Genomic DNA, 22,866 nt, shown 5'->3' on the forward strand with positions numbered 1-22,866 from the left:
GGACCGACAGCTAAGTGTTATATAAATTCAGAGGAAGTTTTCTCTTCCAGATGGAATGGTCCGAGAATGCTTCCCAGTGTGTCTGAGATATGAATAGGCAGATTTGTAAAAGCCGAGCGGAGAAGGGAAGGCAATTCATAACAAGGTATGGTGGGAGAGAGAGATCATACACTGATGAGAAAGTATATGGTTTGTTTATGGGATGCCCCATGAGCTGCTTTGACTGTAGTAGAAGATTTAGTCCCTTATAAGGGACTTGGGAAAGTTCTGTTGGCACCAAAAATAGGCCTACCCTGCAAGCAAACTGGATACTTGGCCCATTCATAGGACTCCCTCCTGCTCAGTATTTCCCATTTGCTTCTTCAGTCTTAGCCCGTATGGATCTCCTTTAGGCAAGACTTTGCCATTACTCTTTTTTGAGGGTAAGCAAGAAAACAATCTCTGGGTATACAGAAAGGGCCTCAATTATCACAAACCAAAAGCTGTTTGAGAGTTAAAGGAGCGACAGGTGATTTACTAGAAGAGCACTTCAGTAGTTGAGGTTAGTTGAGGTGTGCAACCACGTGGACTGGGCATAGAATGTTTTCTCATGCAGCTGTTTCTCTTCACCTTGTCTTGGATATCCCCCTCATCAAAGGACATAATGGGCAAAGAAATATGTAATAAATTAAGTTTACAATAATGGGTTAAGTAAAGGCATCTACAACAAAATAAAACTGCGTTTATCAAGACTGGGATGATGAGGCTCTCTTCATTACTTTGTAAGTAATTTATTTAAGTAAGTTTCAAGCTCTGTAATTAGTAAAGCTAAATTTTATAATTCAAAGAATAGCCTTTCTTAACACAATCCTTGCCTATTATTCTGGTCAAAAGCAGGTATCTGAAAGTCAAAATAGAGTTCTTGCTGATACATCTGCAGAGTACTGTCAAGAGTGATACAGGTCATTAACAAGCCCTCTTCTCTTTAAGAGTTGGTCCCCCCTCCACACACACACAATCCTTCCCATCAGCATTTTATAAACAAAGCATAGGCTACCATCTTCTTTCTATTTTTCATACAAAATATTCTTCATAGGATTAGAATTTAGCACAATTGAACGGTCTTAATACAAGGGAGTTAAAGAAACCTACAAAAAATGCAAGATAAAACAAGCATTTGCTACAATTTCACTAATCCTCGCAAATTGAAGAAACACTAGAAGGGATGAAGTATGAATAACACAGTTTATACACGCAGAAAAGGTAAAAGAAAAGTATGTACTTTGTTCAACATGGTCTGGGTAAATTCTAGGACGAACAAACTCTGCCCTTCCTGGCCAAAATCTCATTCGGGCATGGGATACTCCAGAGCAAATAACTTTATTGGGAGCACTTTAGTTTGCCTAGATAAATATTCCTGTTGCCTAATACACACACATAGACTGTGTTAAATTACCTAGAAGAAGAAAATCATTTAATCCTTGCCATTGCCAAGCACTAGGTTAGCCTTAATTTTTACTAATGCTTTTCCTTAAAAGACTTTTTTCTTTAATTATTGGAAAGCATACATCTATGCTTAGTAAACCAACACTGTACACAATTTTTTATTAAACACAGACAGTGAGGTTTATGCAGAAACAAAGAATAGAGACAGGACTATATATGAAGAGCAAGAATGAGTGTGTGTATTTTCCAAAAATTTGGATAGTATTTGCCTACAAATTTATTCTAATCATAGGATTGAAATAGCCCAAAGACTATTCCTAAGAATCACTGCAAATATAACTATTCTCACAATGGTTTTATACCCTCTTTCTACTACACCTGTTGGCTACATGTCTGCAGCAGCTTTCCCCAGATTGTATCCCATTATCTCATAAATTAACAGATTTTCCATGAAAAATTGATTTTTTTGGTTAAATTAGTTACCAAATTAAGGAGTAAAAGAATTAAACTTTTATATTACAGGACTTTTCAGAGTCTTTAATTGCTAAAGTACATTAAAACATTTCAATGATCTCTGTGTCCCCTCCTTCCTTTAGTTGATTATTTTCCTACATGATTCCTTCTTTGTACTTTGTTCCCTCTTTGTTCCCTCCTTCCTGCCTTTCTTTCTCTCTTTTTCCCCTCCCCCTGCCTGCTCGACTCTCTGTCTCTTGGTTTACTCAGTTTATTTAGAGGAACACTCAGCTTAACTCAAACCCCCTCTGAAGGACACCCTCAGAGCGGGGCCAACCTGTCTTTCTGACGCCTGCCACTGGTCCATCCCAGCAAAGCCCTCTCCAGAAAGGCCATCACATTGCCTGCAGCATGTTGGGAGCACAGATCCTGCCTTCTCTGCTGCATTTTTCTACTGCACACTGAGTCACAGGAACTACCATCTTCCACACCATTCCAGCACTGGCGGAAGTGGGGTTTCTTTTCAGGCACACTGTATGACAGGCCCGTCTCATCCTACAGTCGTTGGCCAATTCCAGCACAACTCTTGCTGTCACATTAAAATTCACATTAAAACATTATAAACATTCAAATTCACATTTGTGCCATGCATTTATGAAAGATACTCTGTAAAAAAAGAAAAACTTCCTATCCCACTTTTCAATAACCTTTAAAAACATTTCAAAAGCCTGATCTCATGGTTATTTATAAAATCATTGAGTCATGAATTCCAAACACTGAAGAAACTGTGAAGATTGTTGAATCAAATCTCATTTTTACAAATAAAGTGAGATCCAGTATTAACCATTTAAAAATAATTACTCAAAATACTAAAACACTCAAAACCATTAAGGAAACCAAGAAAAAAATGTTGAGGAGAATGAGAATAAAGCTGAAAAGTAAAAGCAACAAACAAAACACCAAAAAAACCCAAAACCAAACAAGAAACCTCACTACTACGTAGGGAAGAATTAAAATATTAATTGGATATGGACAAAGTAAGGAGAAGAGGATTCAAAAATTAATGGAGCCCTAATAATTAAAATAACTATGGATCAGATTTATTTGGCATTTGTCCTTTCTTCACCTTTCAGTTTTCCAACATATTTTTCTAGTTTAAAAATGTGTATCTGAAGTTCAGACTGGAGCCTTATTCTCTATAAGAGCAAAATCTAGATTCTGGTAACAACCAACCTGGCTAGTTTATGCATCTTGACTAAGTCAGATAGTTACATGTGAGTCTCAATTGACTGCTGGATGCTTATAAAGAGTGTTGAAACTTTTGGATTGAATGTTTTATAGTGATTTACATAAGGGCAACCTGATTCTTTTGCTTAAAAAGGACCACAGATTCATATACATGTCAATTTCCTCTTGGTCTTACTATTTATTCTTTAGCAACTCAAAAATAATATATATCCTTTGGGGTTTTATTTCCTCTGCCCAGGTGTGTTTTTCAACAATTCATTTTGTAATGTTAATAGTGAGGTTTAAGGATTATTTTAGGCAGAAGGGCTTCAGGGAATTTTTTCGTCCATAGCTGAGAAAACCTTTCTTCTACTTCAGCCCTAACTTCCTTCATAGCTGCCAATGCCCTTTAATTGTCTGGGTCTCCTCTTATTTCCTAGAGATAGCTCTGCTTGTGTTCCTAAGTAAAACAATTCTTCTAGTCTCCCTGAGCACAGTTATACTACACAACTAACCAGACCCTCCTACTTCACTAATCAAAGCATCATTTTCACCAGGTCCTCCCTAATTTAATTAAGCCAATAGCATTCTGCATCATCCATGAATTAGGCATTGGCTAGATAAGTGGGGAGAGGACCAAGATCTGTAAGAATCAGATAAATCTGTCTTCTGGGAACTCAAAATATGTTGGGGACTGATCATATGACTGGGTAACTTAATACAGTGCATTAAGACTTGTTATAAAAGGGGTAAAGAGTATAGGAGAGATTATGCTCAATATGAAATAATCAGAGGAAATTGAAGAAAGGAAGCGGAATTTGTTAGTTAAGCCTGAAATAACAGGTACAACTTGATAGGTGAATGTGTTTTAATTTAGATTTATAGAATATCATGTTAAAAACTTGAGAATGGAGTTAAATAGGTTCAGATGAGCTACCCTTCGTGAAGGGTTACAATCAATGGTGTATACACTATAGATAGGGTGTAAAGAGCAATTGCAGCCATATTTTGGGATATAAATGAAAATGTTTTTTGAGGCAATGCTTGTGTCTAAGTCCTTGCTGCTCAAAGTGTGAGCTGAAGCCAGTAACACTGACATCAATTGGGAGCTTGTAAGCAATGCAGATTCTCAGGTCCCACTTCAGACCTGCTCAACAAGGATCTGCATTTAACAGTGTGATTTCTATGAATGGTAAAATTTGATAAACACTGCTTTAAAGGATTTGATATCTAATGAAGTTATCTTTAGCTCCATTTTATCTGATAAACACCTAAAGTGTAGTTTTAATCCGATGTAAATACACATTGTAATGTCTATAAATCCTGGGAGTGTGTGTGTGTGTGTGTGTACACACGCATATGTAAGAGCAGGTATACAGGAGTTTGTTTTAAGCTAAACCCAGCTGTGGATGGTTCGAGAACTTGGATGATAGGGACTAGCCACAAAGTGGTGGTTCTCAGAGTTGAGTAAGCAACAGGATCACCTGGAAGCTTGTTAAAACTCATGTTCCTGAACTTCGCCCCCAGCGTTTTTTTTTTATGAGGAACATTAGCTCTAAGCTAACATCTGCTGCCAATCCTCCTCTTCTTGGTGAGGAAGAGTGGCCCTGAGCTAACAGCTGTGCCCATCTTCCTTGACTTTATACGTGGGATGCCTATCACAGCATGGCTTGCCAAGCAGTGCTACGTCCACACATGGGATCCAAACCTGCCAACCCCGGGCTGCTGAAGTCGAATGTGTGAACTTAACCACTGTGCCACTGGGCCAGCACATACCCCCAGCATTTCTGATTCAGTAGGCCCAAGGTAGGGCCCTAAACTTTGTATTTGTACCAAGTTCCCAGGTGACGCCGATGTTGCTGGTCCAGGGACCAACTTTTAAGAACCACTGCCTTAGAGAAAAAGACTTTTGAGCAATGTAGGATAGTCTTCCAGTTTTTCTAAATTTTTTCCTATTTTTCGCTTTACTCATTTAAGGTCATTCCTCTTATTGAGGTCATGAAAAGGCAAATTTCTGTAAGTAAAGATGCTTTTGAAGGGAGTTACAAAGAAGTCACACATCTAGCGAATGTTCTATGGTACAGATCAGTGTAATATCTAATTACAAGAATAAACACGAAAATATCAAGAGTAATCCCCACCAAGTCACTGACCTCTAGTGCAGATGGAAAATCTGAACATGGGGCAATGGCAGTCAGAGGACGAGAGCTGATCAATTCACTAGATAAGCATGAATGCCAGGAAGGGACCCAGACCAGCATGAAACAGACTGGGACACAGTGGACATGACAGACATGAATAGATGATAAAGAACCTGGACCAAAGAAGGAGAATAAAATTCTCATACCTAGTTTGTGACAGATAATTATCCTATGTATCACCATCTGCCCTCATCATAACCCTAAAGTAAAATGGCAAATCATATTGCCCTCAAGTATTTAGATATTATCGGGCTTAAGAGGCTACAGCCTTGGAAACAGCCCACTAGAATTTAGATCCTGTATCTGCTGCTTCCTGATTGCATGAATGTTAAAAATTATTAAACTCTCAGTGTGCCTTTCTCCTGGTCTATGAAATGGGGATAATAGAAACACTTATTTCATAAGGTCTTTGTAAAATTAAATGAATTAATACACAAAAAATACAGCAGTCCCTTGATCATAGTATATGTTCAATAAATGCCAGATATTATCATTACTGCACATATACACATATATATTTGCATACACAAGGATATGTGTATACACACACATCCATATACATATACAATCACTTATGTTTATACACAAAATATATTATTCACTTTCAGCATATCACAGAGTGTTGTAGTTATACTTATTTATATATATTTACATATTGTATACCTAATTTTAATTAACATAATGTCACAAAATGGGGGATTAGTTTTAAAAGATTTCTACAAGGAACTTACATTCAGAAAATAATAATAATAATTCAAGCATAAGAAAATACCAATAAAATAACTAGTTGATTGAGTTTTTGTCAGCCTCATTAAAAAATAAAAAATTAACAAAGATTTAATCATTTCTGAGAAGATGCTGGCTAAAAAGCTTCAGATTAGTCAAGAAGACTAGTTGATAAACTTTAGATTCTGTCCGCTGCAAACTATCTTGGCCAACAAATGCCCTGGCTCCATCTTTTTCAAAGAATCTTCTCTCCAGTCAGAAAACCTCTCATTATTTTCCTTGGATATGCATGTCAAATTCAGAGCTACAGATTGAGATTCAAGGAATAGCTCCAAGCATATCACTAGGGCTCCACTTCTGATGTCTACACATCCAGAAGAGAAAATGATAACTAAACTCCATCTGATAGTGTTGGTGAGGCGGGGGCAGAATTAAACTTCTTAAATAATTTCTGGGCCTAAATTCAAAATTGGTTTGGCAACTGAGCTGGGATGATGAGTGGGCAGTAATGGGAAGTTGCAAATGCAGAGGCAAAGGAAATAAGGTGGGAGGTGATAAACTCAACATCGAATGCATTAAACTATTGAACTTGGCAAACAAACAAAATCCAATATAGGTAGTGGAAAGGTAGAGTCAACAGATATTGTTAGTTCTCTGAAAATCACAAAGGGCAGCTGTTGGTATAAATTCTACATCTATTCCCCAATAATCCTCTTCAGGGTGGATATGAAGAACTGTTTTACACTATTATGGAAAATAGATGAAAAAAATGCCAGTCATTTCTAGGTGGCTACCTAAGTGCTTTCTTAAAAGTGGAGAAGTGGAGACAGAAAATTATAGTTTTGAAGGAACCACCATTTATTGGTTGAATCATGTAGTTGAATAAGAGAATGGTAGATGGAAAATGGAGGAAAGTTTGGTCCTGATTCTAGCCAGCTCTGAACGGGCTGGTTCCCCAGTGTTTCTATAAGCCACCAACAATTTCTGCACAGAGAAGTGGCATGTTCAGAAAGGGTGTCCACTCTTAACTCAGAGTCTCCTGGAGAGACTCCTTCTGAGGAATAAACTCTTGCTTTACTTTCTTCCACTAGGACACGAACCTAGAAAGGAAAAGAGAGACACAATGGGAATGAATACTAGTTGTTCCCATGAGATGAAAGAATATAGTCACTCTCCTTTTCTCTTCCCTACCCTTTTCACATAACATCAAGACCAGCTCTTTCCGAGAAAATTAAATTGTACAAAACTCTGTAAAATAGGGTCTTCTTTATACCTTTTTTTCAGAATCAACAGTTGATATCACAGAAAAGACTCTCCCCTCTACCCTGCCAATTTATACACATAAATAATTTAAGTGAAGGTCACATTTGTTTCAAATGTGTTAGATCCTATAAACTGATAAGTTTTTAACTCTAGTCTCAGGGTCAAGAATAAGATCATTTCCTTTCATCCTTTCTAATCTCTTTTCCTTCCACCAACTCTTTTATGCCTCCCTGACAACAGTTCCTGAGACTATCTTGGCTAACAGATTTTCTGGGCTAAAAAATAACACTCAGTTGTTAATTATCTGTTTATTGAGGTTGGAGTGAAATTAACTAGTTTAAGATGGAGAGAGAAAAGTCATGTGTTTTGGAACAAGCAGAGCCCACACAGTGGCTGCTCCTGCAGCTCGTGCTGTCTGCTCTAACTTGCACGGCAACAGAGGGGAGAGCAGAACATCAACAACACATAAAAGAGCCAAAAGGAGAAAGCAGTTTCACATAACTCTGCCAGTCTGTGACATCCGAGAAGAATAAAGAGTAAAGAGTCTGTTGAAAGGGAATTATTCTTTGGTGTCACTTTGCATTCTTTATCCCTCCCTCACTCATCTACTTGTTACCCATGCCTGTTTGTCTGCAGTTCCTCTCATGCTGACCCTTTTCTCCAGCCCCACTGCCCTAGCTCTAACCTAGGTCCTCAATTTCTCATAAGGATCATTAAAAAATGAGCTTCCTTTTTTCTTTTTCTTTCTTTTTTTTTTTTTTAAAAAAACAACCTAAGTTATGTCCTTAAAAACGAGAGATGTTGGGGCCAGCCTGGTGGTGTAGTGGTTAAAGTTCATGTGCTCCACTTCCATGGCACAGGGTTTGCAATGGATCCCAGGCTTGGACCGACACATTGCTCATCATGCCATGCTGTGGCAGTGTCCCATATACAAAATAGAGGAAGAATGGCATGGATGTTAGCTCAGGGCCAATCTTCTTCAAGCAAAAAGAGAAAGATTGGCAACAGATGTTAGCTCAGGGCCAATATTCCTCACCAAAAAACAAAAACAAAAGCAAAAGCAACAAAGGATGTATCATGTCCTCTCCTTCATTGTGTTTTTCAGGATTGCCACTTGCCATGAGTACAGGTGTTGCTTGTTCATGTCCTGGTCTGTGTAACCTTATGATAGCTCCCTGAGTTAATGCATAACCCAATGTGTAAAGACAGATTGTAAGGCATGTGTGAAGAATGACCCGAAATAAGGAATAAACTATTGTTCATGAGGATATTAGTTACTGAAATTGTGGACCTGCAACCCTCAACAGGAATTTGTCAAAGGAACTCAACCTGGACCTCATAGTGCAGCTAAGAACTTCACTGATTATTGTTTTAAACCAAGATACTGCTATCCTTCTGAACATTGAAAGTTTTTGTATATAAACTATATTTCCATATGATCTCTGAGGTTTTCTTAAAACATACTTGCTCATTGTGTTAGTTTCCTAAGGCTACCATGACAGAGTGCTGCAAACATGGTGACTTAAATTAACAAAAATGTATTATCCCACAGTTCTGGAGACTTGAAGTCCAAATTCAAGGTGTTGACAGGCCATGCTCTGTCTCAGACTCTGGGTGGAATCCTTCCTTGTTTTGTCCTGCCTTCTGGTAGTGGCTGTCAATCCTTGGCATTCTTTGGTTTATAGCTGCATATTCTGACTCTCTCTCTGTTGTCACACACATGGAATTCTCCCTGTGTGCCTCACTTACATCATCTCCTCTTTCCTCATAAGGACACTGGTCACATTGGATTAAGGGCCTATTTTACTCCAATATGAACTAAACTTAACTAATTTCATCTACAGTGGCCCTTTTTCCAAATAAGTTCAATTTTTGAGGTACTGGGGTTTAGGACTTCAGTATATCTTTTGGGGGGACATAATTCAAACCATACCTTCATAATTACTCATTTTCTGGTAGTTGCTTAGTGTATGGCTTTTGGTTCTATAATTTACATAAAATTTTCTATTTTGAATGCTACAATATATTTCAAGTCCATAAATAATTTTTAAAAACCCAGATAACTCTGTGTTGTAAACATTATCTTTTTAGATATGATTGTTAGCCCATATATATTAGCAACCAATGTTCTGGATGAATTGAAGAAATATTGCAGTGGTGGATTGTGGTCTTGGATCTCTGTCTTTCACTTCATGTTCCATTTTCCTCCCTCTCCTCACTCCATTCTATTTTCCTAGTTCCTTACTTTCTCACAAGGATTTATGATAAATGGTAATGAGTAAGAAGAAATAAAGAAGAGAGAATTATCAATAAAATTACAAAATGAGGGGCCTCTACAGATAGCGAGTCAGCTATCCATGTGATGCAAGTTTAAGATTATCTGAAAAAAAGTCATATAAATAAAGCCATCTCCCATATCATTCTGCTGCTGTAGTTAAACCTTCTTCCTAAGGACTTTCTGGAGATGTGTGTATTTAAGTCGCATAACATGTTACATTGTTTAGGTAAGCAAGTTCGTGAAGCACATACACAGTTGTCACCTGGTTGAGACAGAGCTTTCACAAAATGGGATTAAAAAAATACAGCTTTGGTGGCTGGAAAAATTAGAGGCATGAAATCTTGATCCAGTGCAGTGCTATACCCTTGCTGAAGAGCCCCAAGGATGCAGGGGAAATCTATGGATACTGAAGATCTGAGAGAAGGACATCTGAGATGGGAGTGTGTAATAAGAATCTCCAACATAAGAAAGACTTTGACTACCTATAGTTTTGCCTGATTTTATCATCTTCCAATTATTCAATTATTGGCATATTTTTTTCTATTGGAAAATTACCACTGGATAGTCACACAGATACATAAACTCAAATAGCTCACAATTCATTATTTTGGACTATAACACTGCTTATCCAACTGTATACATTATATTGCTTACTGATACACCATCCCCCCAATGAGACATGAACTCCTCTCTATCCAGTCATGGCCTAAGTAGGTAAGATCTAGAGAGTCCCTGGCATCAAAAACCTATGTTGTTTAACTCTAATTCCCTCTGACCTCATATAATTCAGCTATCTAAACACAACAACAAAAAACAAACAACCCAAATTAAAAGAATGGGCCCAAGATTTGAACAGATACCATCAAAAGACATCCTGCTGCTAAATAAGCAGGTGAAAGATGCTCAACATCGTTAGTCATTAGGGAAATGCAAATTAAAACCACAATAACACTACAAACCTATTAGAATGGCTAAAGTAAAAAACACTATCCATGATATGTGTTGGTAGGAATTGGAGAAACTAGAACTCTCATACATTGCCCATCAAAATGTAAATGGTCAACTACTTTAGAAAACAGTTCACAGTTTTTTAAAAACAAAATTATACACACACCTACCACGTGGTGAACCCATTCCAATCCCAGGAATTATCAAAAGAAAAGAAAGCATATGTCCATACAATAACTTGCATACAAATGTCATAGTGGCTTTGTTTTTAATAGCCAAAAACAAGAACAATTCAAATTTCCATCAACCAGTGAATGGATAAACAAAATGTGGTATATCCATTCCATAGAAGATTACTCAGTAATAAGAAAGGAAGCACTATTGATGGATTCACATGGTGGAATCTCAAAATAATTATGTTGAATGAAAGAAGCTGGAAGGAAAAAGAGCACACGGTGCATAATTCTATTTGCATAAACTCTAGAAAATGGGAACTAATCTACAGTGACAGAAAGCAGATCACCAGTTACCTGAGAAGGGGCACAGATGTGCAGAGAAAGGTTATAAGGAAACCTGTGGGGGCGATAGGTATGTTCACTATTTTAATTGTGGTGATATTTTCGCAAGTGTACACATATTACGAAAACTTACCGAAGTATTCACTTTAAACAGGTGCAGTTTATTGTATGTCAATTTTATCTTAATAAAGTTGTTTAGAAATGGTTGTCCCTATTTTGCTAGTGCCACAGAACATTCAGAATGGTCTACCTTCAATCTGTTACCAATCTTTGCAAGTCAGTCTCTTAACTTTCTCTTGTATTCATTTCCTATTTTATTTCAATACCATTCCCTAGTTCAGATTGTCATGAGATAGTATCATAATATCAAATGTCATTATTTCAGGCTTAAACTAGGAAAATAGTCTACTTTCTGCCCAAGTCTACTAGCCTCTGAGTTCTTCTTCTTCTAGCCTATGCACCATACTGCTGAGGTGGTGGACCTTGCAAGAAAAGTAACTGTGTCTCTTTCTCAGTAGAAGTCTGTATTGTTACTTCACGGTCTCCTGCAGGAACTTCCAGGTTTATGAAAGCCTACAAGGCCCTTAGCTTCTTTACCCTGACCCACATTTCCCCAGCCTTAGCTCCTCTACCTTGACCCAGCCTTTCCTCCCCGATCACATCTGAGTCTTTCTTACTATGTAGGTTTGCATATGCTGATACTTCTGTCTGGAATTATCCATCTCCCATGTTCTCATGCAGAATTCCTATTGGCCCTCCAACTCAGTTTCTAATTCTCTTGGTCACTGCTAGAGTCAATTGTTCTTTTTCCCTGTACTAATATTGTACCTTAAACATACAGTCACGATTGCACTTATTGCCTTTCTCTACCGCATATTAATTATGAGTTATAGTGAGATATTTGAAAGGGTACCACATTTTTCATCACTTGATCCCTGGCACCAGTGCCCTGGTATTAAGATGTCAATGAATGTTTACTCAACTGAATTAGCTGCTGAACATAGCTCAAGGCTCATGTGTCCATTTAATCAGGCACTTACCACTCATGTAATTTTCACAGAAAAGCCTAGGTGAAGTCATTAAACTCAGCACTAGGAAAGAGAGTACCTTATATTGTTGTGTTTATTTTCAGAAATTACAATATTAGCTGCTTTTCTCCTCCATATTGTAATGTGAAATAGTCCAGGCAGCTTCCTAAGAGATCCACTGTGTAGCTTGAGTGTGGGGTGAGAAGGCTGCCTCCGTCCAAGTTAGATGTCAGAGTTTAGAAACTATTGAAAATCAAATTCTTCCTGGAAAATACATCTTTACAAGGAGCAGAGAGGCAGTGTATTTCAAGTAGTTGTCAATGAAACGCACTTCAGAGACATGCAGTTCAATTCCACAAGAATCAATGAAAGAGGGGCAAGACCTGGAAGTGGCAAACACAGTCTTCAGTAGTCTTGAATCCTGTCAACACTGCTTTAAAAGAAGATAATAATAATAGTATTCTTTCTTCTACCTTGCTCTTTTGTACAACCAGAGATATGCATGTCTGATGAAAAATGTAAAAAAAAAAAACAAAGAAAAAAAAGAGATAAAGCAATCTCAAGGAGCCTGTTTCCTTGAATATAAAACTGTTCATGATATCCAAACATTGGCAAGAAAAATCCAGTGCAAAATACCAAGAAAACATGATGTTAAAAATGCATATATATAAATTACAAATATTTTTTATCACGTTTAATCTCTTAGAGGATAGATATTGTTCACTACTCGTATAAAATTGAAACACTTTAGAAACAGCTTCAAAGTTTTGTTCTCTGATGTTATTATCAAAGTATATCAGACAACATATATTGACAGGTTAAAGCAATTTGTATGTTTTGAACTGGAATTCTCAATACTCAGTATCACTCTGTTCCAAAAGATAAATATACCCCCATATTTCACTTCATCAAATTATAAGCTTCTGTAATACAATCTGTTTGTAAATTATGGATTGTCTCTAAAAGATTTTCAGTAGTTATGTTTAAATATCACAAGATGTGAGTGGAGTGTTTAGGCATCAGTCATGCATACATAATCTGACTCCAAAGTCCAAGGCAAATTCTATAACAAGCCTAGTGTATAGAAATAGTTTAATTTCTATTAAGTTTCCTATGCCAGCATTAGTATCCATTCCAACCTCCGCCCCCGCCACCCCCACCATGACCACCACAGTATAATTCAGGGAATCCTATGGGCAGTAATCCGACAATTTGTAACCCTTCTGCTACTCTGGGATACCTAAAATTGCTTATCTACTTTCCTAGCAGCAGAACGAAGACTATCTCTCTAGAACTGCTTATATTTAACTGGCAATGATCTGATTATGAGATGAAAAGAATTCATACAAAATTGCAGTAATTGGATTCACCTCAATTTTCATTTGCATTTGAAAAATGTTAAAAGGTAGTAAATGTCAGAGATTTAGGTCCAAGAACTGATGGAACCTGGGTTCTCCCCAGGTTCTTTCCACCCTGGGTTCTTCCCATTGCTCCTGTCTTGGGTCTGAGTCTCCTCACCTATACTGACTCTGGGAGGGGGAAGGGCAAGAAGTCTTCATGTCCTCAACCTTCAATGCCAGCACCCTCTCTGTCCTAAAACAGGGATTAGATTTCTTGGTTTAAACATAAAAGAGGCTTCATATTTGATAGTAAATTTAAATAGAGTTCCAGTCTTAGCAGTGATAAAGATAATCATATTTACACAGAATGCCTCTCTTTCTTTGGTGACTAGACTTAAAATAGAAATAAACGAAAGTTATGAGAAGGTTCACAAATGCTCAAGAGTTTCTTGCTGAATTCTCTCTAGTGTTAGGAAGTTCACTTGATAGCAAGCAGAACCTGTCTGCTTCATATCATGTAGACATATTGTGGCCAACTCTGCGTAACTATTTAACCTCCTCCAAACATTTATAACACAATTTTTGGTGCATCATACATATGCGAAATGTAGTCAAAATATTTACTTATATTTCTCTCAGGATAATTTTACTTTACCTAAAATATTTTTGAAAGCTAAAGACAGTTTGAACTTATTTTCTTTTACCAAATTCAGTAAGACCATGATACATTTTCTGGGTACTTTGGTAGACACCTCATTCCCTCATCTGAAAGGAATTCAAAAGTCACAATAGGGAATATTTTCATATCTGCTCCCAGAATTCAGGCATAGTGAGTGAGAGTCTCTAAAACATATAATATTTAGATTTAAAGTCCTAATTTCCAGTCATCATTTATTCACTTACTTGAAAGTGAAAAAGCTAAAGCCCCAAAGAGTGGCAAAGAAATTTTCTTTTTCTTTCTCCATATAAATAAATGGCATCCAAATAATCGCTACCTTCTCAGCAGGCTGAAAACAGATTTCTCATTTAGCAAAGGGCTAGAGGAGGCTTTATGACATAATTTCTTGGGATTGACATATTCTCACTATTTCATTTTTACCACAATAATCTTGTCATGTCTGTACAAGTTACAAGTCTGCTCAGGAAAGGAATGTCCTCCTCCAACTGAAGCCAAATCCAAAACCAAATTTTCCATCCCAGGATACTGTGAAGACAGAAAAGTGTGGGGATGTAACGACGTGGAGTCTCTTTAGAGGTAGTTTTTCACAGCGTCACTGCAGTATTGACCTCAAAAGGTAGCCAAATGTTTAAAGGCTAAAAATATTTTCTGAGTTGAGGATTTGGAACATTCCCGCATGACCTAAGAGGTAATGATATCTTCTGGTACTAAATATCAGCATCCAGATGCTGCCCAATACTCAGATTTGAAGGAAATTTAAAATGTCATAAAGATCTGTCAATCACATTGAAGAGATGTCAAATAAGTATAACATATAGAAAGTCTTGTCCTTGTGAAGAGTATAGATTTAATATTTAATAATAATTCTATTGGTAATCAATAATCATTGTAGAATTGCTAATTAAGTAGAGAAGGCAAAACTTTGTATGTGAAGCAACTGAAGAATGAGAAATTATATCTTCTTTCATCATTCACCTTTCCTCCCTTTGTACACACATTCTAAGCCCCAGTAGTCCCCTGTCCCAACAATGCCTCCTCCTTATTCAGCCTCTCCAACCATGCCATCTTCTTCTTCCCTGGCTGGTTTTCATTCTGAGAAAGTTTTCCAGAAACATCCTTCACAGTGGTGGGTTTTCTCTCTATATACACATATCAGCATCGATTGTAACACATAACATTATAATTAACTTTATTGCCATATTTATCTCTGTATACCCCCATAGCAACTTGATATTATTTATCTCTGCATCTATAATGCTTTGCAGAGTTTCAGGTACAAAGAAGATTCTTGAGAAATCTTTTTAGAGTAAATGAATAACTATATGAAAGACAACAGTAGAAAGACAAACTATCTACAGCTTTCAAAATTGTGCCTAGGTTATTTTATGGCTTTAATACTGCTATGTAGCCTGGAAGAAAGGGCCAAGTCTACACATATGGCTGAAAGCTAAAGAAAGAAATGTATACAATAAGATCTTGTTTCTAAAAGAAGTCAAAGATATATGGCACATTATATAACTGGCTTTAACACTCTGTCCTAAGAATTAAGAAGAAAATTACTGTCTCAATAAATAACCACGACCATGAGATATGGAAAAGGAACATATACTTTAATCCTGTTGTAAATTAATTACTGATTTCTGAGTGTTCCTGGATTATTAGACTTGTACTCTCCTGGTTTACATAAGCATTGAGATAAAACATTGATCCCGGGCTTATGTATAAGACTTGCAGTATCAGTAAAAACAAATGTTGATTGTGACTGTGTTTTAATAAGCAATGTTTGAAGAATAAAATAAATGAACAAATGCACAAAACTTGCTTTTTTTGGCTTCTGGTTTTAGTTTTAGAAGGAGTTGCTTATTTACATTTTTCAGATTTTGAGGGAGTAAGTTACTACTTCCACTCCCAAGAAAAAGTACTTGGTAAAATTTTCTCATTCCTATTTTTCAACTGTGGTAGAATTAATTTTACAGCTTTGGTATGGGATTAATTGTTTTCACATCAAAGAGAAGGGCACAGCGTAGAACTACAAATATCATATGATTTGTTTCCGAGCTAAATATACTGTTTAGTGGGTACATCCTACTTACCAATTACGTCATTCATCCCTTCTCCTGCTAGAAAAAAACTTCAACTGATGACTAACCTTCTTCATGGGTCTTGAATCTCTCTTACCTCTAAGGTATAGGATCTGTATGACTGAGATATCTGGCCATCAATTTTATTATAGATTCTCAATTAACAAGGGAACTGCCTCCACCCTTTTGGGCTGCTACAACAGAACATCAAAGACTGTGTGGCTTATGAATGACAGACATTTATTTTTCACAGTTCTGGAGACTGAGAAGTCCAAGATGGAGATGCCAGCAGATTCAGCGTCGGATAAGAGCCCAGTTCCTGGTTCATAGACAGCCATCTTTTCCCTGTAACTTCACATGGCAGAGGAGAGAAGGGATTTCTCTGGGGCCTCTTTTATAAGGACACTAATCCTATTCATGAGGGCTTCATCCTCATGGCCTAATCACCTACCGAAGACCCTACCTCCAAACACCTTGGGGGTTTAGGTTTCAACATGTGAATTGTAGGGGTGACACAAATATTCAGTCTACAGCAGGACTAAAGGAGATGAAGACAGAATTTTTGAAGAGAAAGATAGACTATGACTTTTATATCAAAGTAACCTATCGAGAAGTAAATTTCTAGGGTCTATGCAATGCTGTAAGATGTCTAATTAGCTATTTTCTCTTATATTAGGGAAAAGTTGATTTTATTCTCCAAAATGAGATTTTATTTAAAAATCCTTTTCACATAATAACAGTAAACCAAAGTCTGTTGAATATATGAATTCTCAAGTCAGTGTTCTAAAAGGTCACACTGAATCAGTTTAGACAAAACAGCACTAAACATCTTTTCTTAAAAGATATGTGCTTTTTACTAGAGATCTATTATTGCTGCTCATTTTGTAAACCTTCTTTTGTTAGCATTGTGCAAATCCACAAATAAAGATAATTAGTTTAATATCATATTAAATGGATGATCATAGTAACAGTTATTTCAAACAGAAGAATATTCTAATAATTTATAGTGTAAGCAACTGCACTTTGAAAATGTTAGGTGTGGTACAAATGGTGCAAAGATGATCATATTGTAACTTTATTCAGTTTGAAGCAGTTCATTAATTAGTTATGGAAATAAATCTCTGATTCTAGTTTAAAGATTACTAAATTCCGTAACATATGTTTTCCTTTTTTTTTTTTTTTGAGGATTGAGTTCCCAGAATAAGTGAATCACCAAAATGTTATCAATTTAAAGTCCACTTTGATTATTTTCCCTCCCATTCAGAATATGAGTGTCACTGTAAGATGTAACAAACATATTTAAGAAAGAAATTGATAGTTTATGAAGAAATTTAAGCTGAGTCACCTCCTGTATTTCTTTACATATGGTTCACCTTAAATGCGTGGCTTATTTACCTTGTCCAGTAAAATATACACATTTCCTTTCCTCAGTCTAATGTAGCGCTGTTCCAAGACATACATCACGAGCCATACGCGTAATTTAAAATTTTCTAATAAATACACTTACAAAAAGGAAAATAGAAACAGATGAAATTAATTTTAATAATAGATTTCATTTAATCCAACCTATCATATTGTGAGGTATAAGCAATGTAAAACTTATTAATGAGATATTTTTCATTTTCTTCTTTTGTATCACATCTTGGCCATCTGGTGTGTATTTGACACTTAGATCACACTTCACTTTTGACAAACTACATTTCAAGGGCTTAATTGCCTCATGTGGCTGGTGGCTACTCTATAGACCACGCAGATCTAGAGTTTTTCAAATTATAGAGACTAATAGATATCTTTTGAAAATTCAAAAGAAATCTCAAAAAGAGTCATGAGTACTGTATGTGGAGAAGAGTAATTCTGTTGTTTCAGTGGCTATTAATAAAAAATTTATTTCAGAAAGGAGTAACTGTACCTATTTCCCTGGCTAACCTCCTCTAAGCGTGACTAGCAAGCAGTCAACTAAATTGAATGATTCCCACACTTCTTGCCCTAGCTCCCCAATGCTACCTAGTGCAGGGAATTTGCACTCCTCTCTCCGCTTTAGAGTGTCCCTCCCTTATAGTGATCAGAAGAAACTAGATAATGAGGATCTGTAAGATTGTAGAAATGGAGCCTGCAGTCCCAGCCTTCTGTTCTTAGGAAGTCCTTTGGAGGCAGACAGCCCTGCCTAGGCAATGAGACCTGCTCCCACACACTTTTCATTGCCACCCAATCAGTAAGGAATCCACTGGTGTTGATAGTTCCTATTTTAAAATGTAAATAACACAGGAGTAGTTCAGTCTATCAGTCTGCGACATCTTTGCAAGCAATAATTTTAACAGGAAGTCAGATTACTTTCCTTCTTGCAAAGATTACCTTTCAGAGCAGGAGCAGGCTGTTCAGTTTTGATTTTGGAGCACTTCTTCAATGGGTTGGCCTGGGAGAGTTTCTACCGAAGGGAGATTTGGAGAACCTAATGGCCCTGGAAGAGGTGTCTCTAGAGATGGGTGAGAGACTGAAATGGAAGGGAGGGGTTGAAAGATATGGCCTGCACATTAGCAAACATCTCAAATGCCTGGGATCTCAAAATTTCAAACACCTGGCTTATTAATTATTTGCTTTTATTTCTCAAAAGAGAAAGAAATACAAGAGGTTTGTTTCTAACATTTATGATGCATATGATTGAAAAAGTTGAAAAAAGAAAATACCCACAGGCTCCCACATGCACACACTGTGTCAGACTTACCAAGATTTGTTCTTCTTAAAAAGTCAGAGGTGGAAGGTCCTTCAAAAATCATCAAGCCTCACTTCTTCATTTTAAAACCATGAAATTGAGGTCCATGGAGGTCAGATGAATTTTCCAGGGCCTCAATACTGGTTTGCGGCAGAGGCAGAGCTGGCTCCCTATCAGATGTGGGGCTGATTGGGACTGCCGGGTCAGTGGCAGGCTCGGGACTGAAGTCAACCCCAAAATGAAGTCAAAGTCGCACAGGTCTAAGCCCAACTCAGTAATTACAGATTTTGGATGCTGGTGGTATCACCAACATCACTTTATACCATTTTGCATTCTTTTATGTAGACAACGAAAGACATAAAATCAATAATACTTGTTTAATCAAGCTCTAAAAATTGGATGAAATAAAAGCTAAGCGCTCCATTCTAAAGTACTGGCTTTGCAGTTACGAGGGCTTTTCTTTTTTTTCCCCTGATCTTATGAGTCCTTGAGATTGTTGTAGATTCTGTTTCTCATGATCTATACGACAAACAACCTTGAAGGAAAAAATGGCCCTTCCAAAGAGAAATGAGTATTTCTATTGCCTATCTTCCAAGTCTTACTTGGTGTTTCTAAAAAGAATTAAAAGCATGTCTCAAGCTTAAAGGATTTGAGGGAGAATAGTAATTTTATGCGGGATAAGATGTAGCGGCCTGGACATATATCAGGGGAAGAAAAAGACGAGCCAGGTGGAAAAAAAAAAAAAAAAGCTTGAATGCTTTGTTTTGTAGTTTGGTTTAGTTTAGCTTTTCTCAAACTTTCCAGACAGGGCAGAAACTCTGGAAGGTCAAGCGGAAGCATCACTTATTGATCCCAAGGATTAATGGAGCAATTTCCCCTGCTAAAGGAGAGATGTGCTCAGGAAGGCGAGAAGATGAATACAGCGACCAAGCAGTCATCATATTTAATAAGAATCTGGATATTCCTCACTTCAATTTCGACTTTTATATGGGAAGTGTCCAGATTCATCCCTACGCGTTCTTTTCCTGACTCCACATCTTCAAGCAATCACTGAGAAGGATGATTTTTCCTGCATCTTATATTTTTCACTCCCTCCTCTCATCACTCTTGCCCAAGCTACCATCATTTCTTGTCTGAAACATTTTAGTTATTTTCCCCACTCTGTTCTAAACACGGCACCTAAAGCGATCTTTTCAAAACACAAATTTAATCATGGCACTTTGCCGCTTAAGCCTTTTAAAAGCTTCTTGCAGCTTTTAGGATGAAAACTAAAATTCTTAATGAGGACATGCCTGATCTGGCTCCCGCCCACCATTCTCCAGAATTTCTCACACCCGTCGCCCTACTGTCCTCCGTGCTCCAGCCCCACGGGTCTCTCCCCACCACAGAATCACCCCACAGGATGCTCCCTTTGTCTGCAATGCTATCTATACCCCCACCTCTCCTCTACCTCTTTATCTCCCATTCCTCAGCCTGCCTGGAACATCAAGACCAGTTCAATGCCTCCTGGCATTGTTACAAAGCTTCTGATATTCTCCTTCGTTATACTTTTTAAAGGTCGCACTAATACACTTATTTGGGTAGTTATTGTTTTATACTATTTTCTCCCGCTAGACCACTAGTTACATAAGGACAAGAACTATACTTGTCATATTCACCTCTGCGATCCCAATGCCAAACAATGCCTGGCACATGTAGGTGTACAAATATATTTGTTTATGAATGATTGATAAATACATGTATGCAAGTATAAATAAATCAGTGAAAGTAATGTGATTCTCATCTCTCCTTCCCTAAACTAGTTCTCAGCATGCCGGCGAATTTGCAGGGGTCCCATGCTCTAAACCTGAAAGCACTTATCTATATCTAATTTCTGGACTTGTCCACCTTTTTTCTGAGATCTTTGCCTGAATACGGCTGGACAGTATAGCATGAGTCACCTGCTGTTCTCAAAGTGGAGAGAGATATGCTATTTGCAGGCTAAATGTGCATATCACCTGTGCATAGACCTATAAGGAAACAAACATAGGAACTCCTTTTATCTTGGGTTCAATAGTAGCAAATGAATACAGGAATCCTCTGTTTCATAGAGAAAATAATGTGGTATCATATGAAGTTATAGGCTCCAGAGTCAGAAATGAATGTCTTCAAAATGAAGATTATAAAAATAGCTACTTTTTTAAAAAAAGAATAAAATGAGACAAAGTATAAAAAGCGCTTATCACAGTACCAGGTGCAAAAATATTATTAGTTCTTTCCTTCTTCCCGCCCTCCCTTCCCAATGCACGTATCTGCATTGAGGCATTACACAGCTCAAAGCAATTTGCAAATATTTCTATATTCACTTGCAACTCTGTAATGAGAGAAGTGGGTTCGCTAAGTTCAATCATGTGTTACTCCAAGCCTTGAATCTGACCTTATAAAAATTATTATTCATTGGATCATCACATCATAGGCAGTTTTGTCACACAAGACACTTAAGAAATCTGCCCAATGAAATGTGATCTTGGTAATCATCCAGAATTGGCAATTATGAAAAACTGTCTTTCTCTCTTTTCCTGTAACAGTCTGTGGAGGTTTGACTGTGGCAAGAATTGAGTTGCTGGCTAGGAACCATTCCTGCCAACCCGGAAGAGAAACAATCAAGTAATTCAGAGAAGCCGTGGCCGTGTGCCTGCATGCCCCACTCCTTCTTGGGAGCCAAGGGCATGCCTTAGGCATCCTATTAATTTCTTACCTATAGGCTTTTGGCATGTCTTTAAGAGCCTTTCAACTTGATAAACCTTTGCTAGAATTAAATATATCATTTACGTGTGCTTGCCTGTATTTTAAAGAAAAGAGGAACATAAAAATTGTTTTCTCTTTTGGTTTGTGAATCAAAGGCAGAGAACAAATATTATTAAAAGTATTGTAAATTTTTTTCCAACAGAAAAACCTTCCGTGGTTGCAGTGACTTCCTGCACTGTCTCTCAGATGTGGCAATGTTCGGGCCATCACTTTACCCTCAGTGTCCAAGGAGATTTTACATATGAAAAAAATATAAGAATTACAAGTAGGAGGATGAATAAGTTCTTTAAAGAATGAGTACTTCCCAGTTTAGAAGAAAAAGAACTAGAAAAAATTTAAATTGGTGACTATATTTGATTAAATGGTGGCCCTCCTGAGTAAAAGTGTAGAGATACATCTCTATCTTACTATTAAAAATTCTTAGTAAAGCCTCTAATTACTAAATTGAAGTTAAACTTTGAGTCATAAAGTTTAAGTCAAGTAACCATAAAACTATTCATTTCAATTTACATTTCTATTTCATACCACCATTTCATAAGCAAGGATTTCTTTACCATACACTGACCAATAAAGGATAGTTCATGAAAAGAACACTGGTTTTGAGTTTCCTGCCAAGTTTTGTATAGGAAAACTTCTAAATGCGTTATTCTTTTTCAAAATGAAGTTGAACTCTGAACTACATAGCATATTAAGAAAGTAGCTAATACTGACTCTGTCTATGTAGCATATTCAGGAGGTGGTTAATACTAACTGAATCTACACAGCACATTCAGGAAGTGGTTAACACTGGGTATATGTGGTGGTGGGGCTGACGGGGGAGTGGTTTACCTTGAGGATTTATAAGACATTAGTGGTGAAATATGAATGCTGATTCTTAAATATTTTTGACATAAAATCTCAGATAAACAGATCTTAAGAAAACACAATCTCTCTACTTAACTGCTATTTTTAATCATTGCAAGTCTCAAGAAGCATGATATTTTTAAACTAGGAAGCTGGAAAAAAATTATTTTTAAATTGTCCTCTGCGAGTTTGTTTTCCTCATAGTTATTTCTCTTGGGTACATCTAAGTTTTGTGAGTTTTTTTAGATTCATACAGAAGACTGCAGTGGAAGAGAAATTTGGTGCAAAGAATGGTAAAATATCATAGACTAATATATATTCATACACACGTGCACTTGTTTAACTCTTTGACGTAAAGG

General features: G+C 37.0%; 1 protein-coding gene across 6 annotated transcripts in view; it reads right to left on the bottom strand.

The window, feature by feature from the left end:
* TRPC4 (transient receptor potential cation channel subfamily C member 4) overlaps positions 1 to 22,866 on the bottom strand; it is a 211,684-nt gene that overhangs the window by 53,266 nt on the left and 135,552 nt on the right. The gene's annotated exons all lie outside the window — the stretch shown is intronic.

The sequence above is a fragment of the Equus caballus genome, chromosome 17, assembly GCF_041296265.1.
Source record: "Equus caballus isolate H_3958 breed thoroughbred chromosome 17, TB-T2T, whole genome shotgun sequence".
NCBI classification, from domain to species: Eukaryota; Metazoa; Chordata; class Mammalia; order Perissodactyla; family Equidae; genus Equus; species Equus caballus.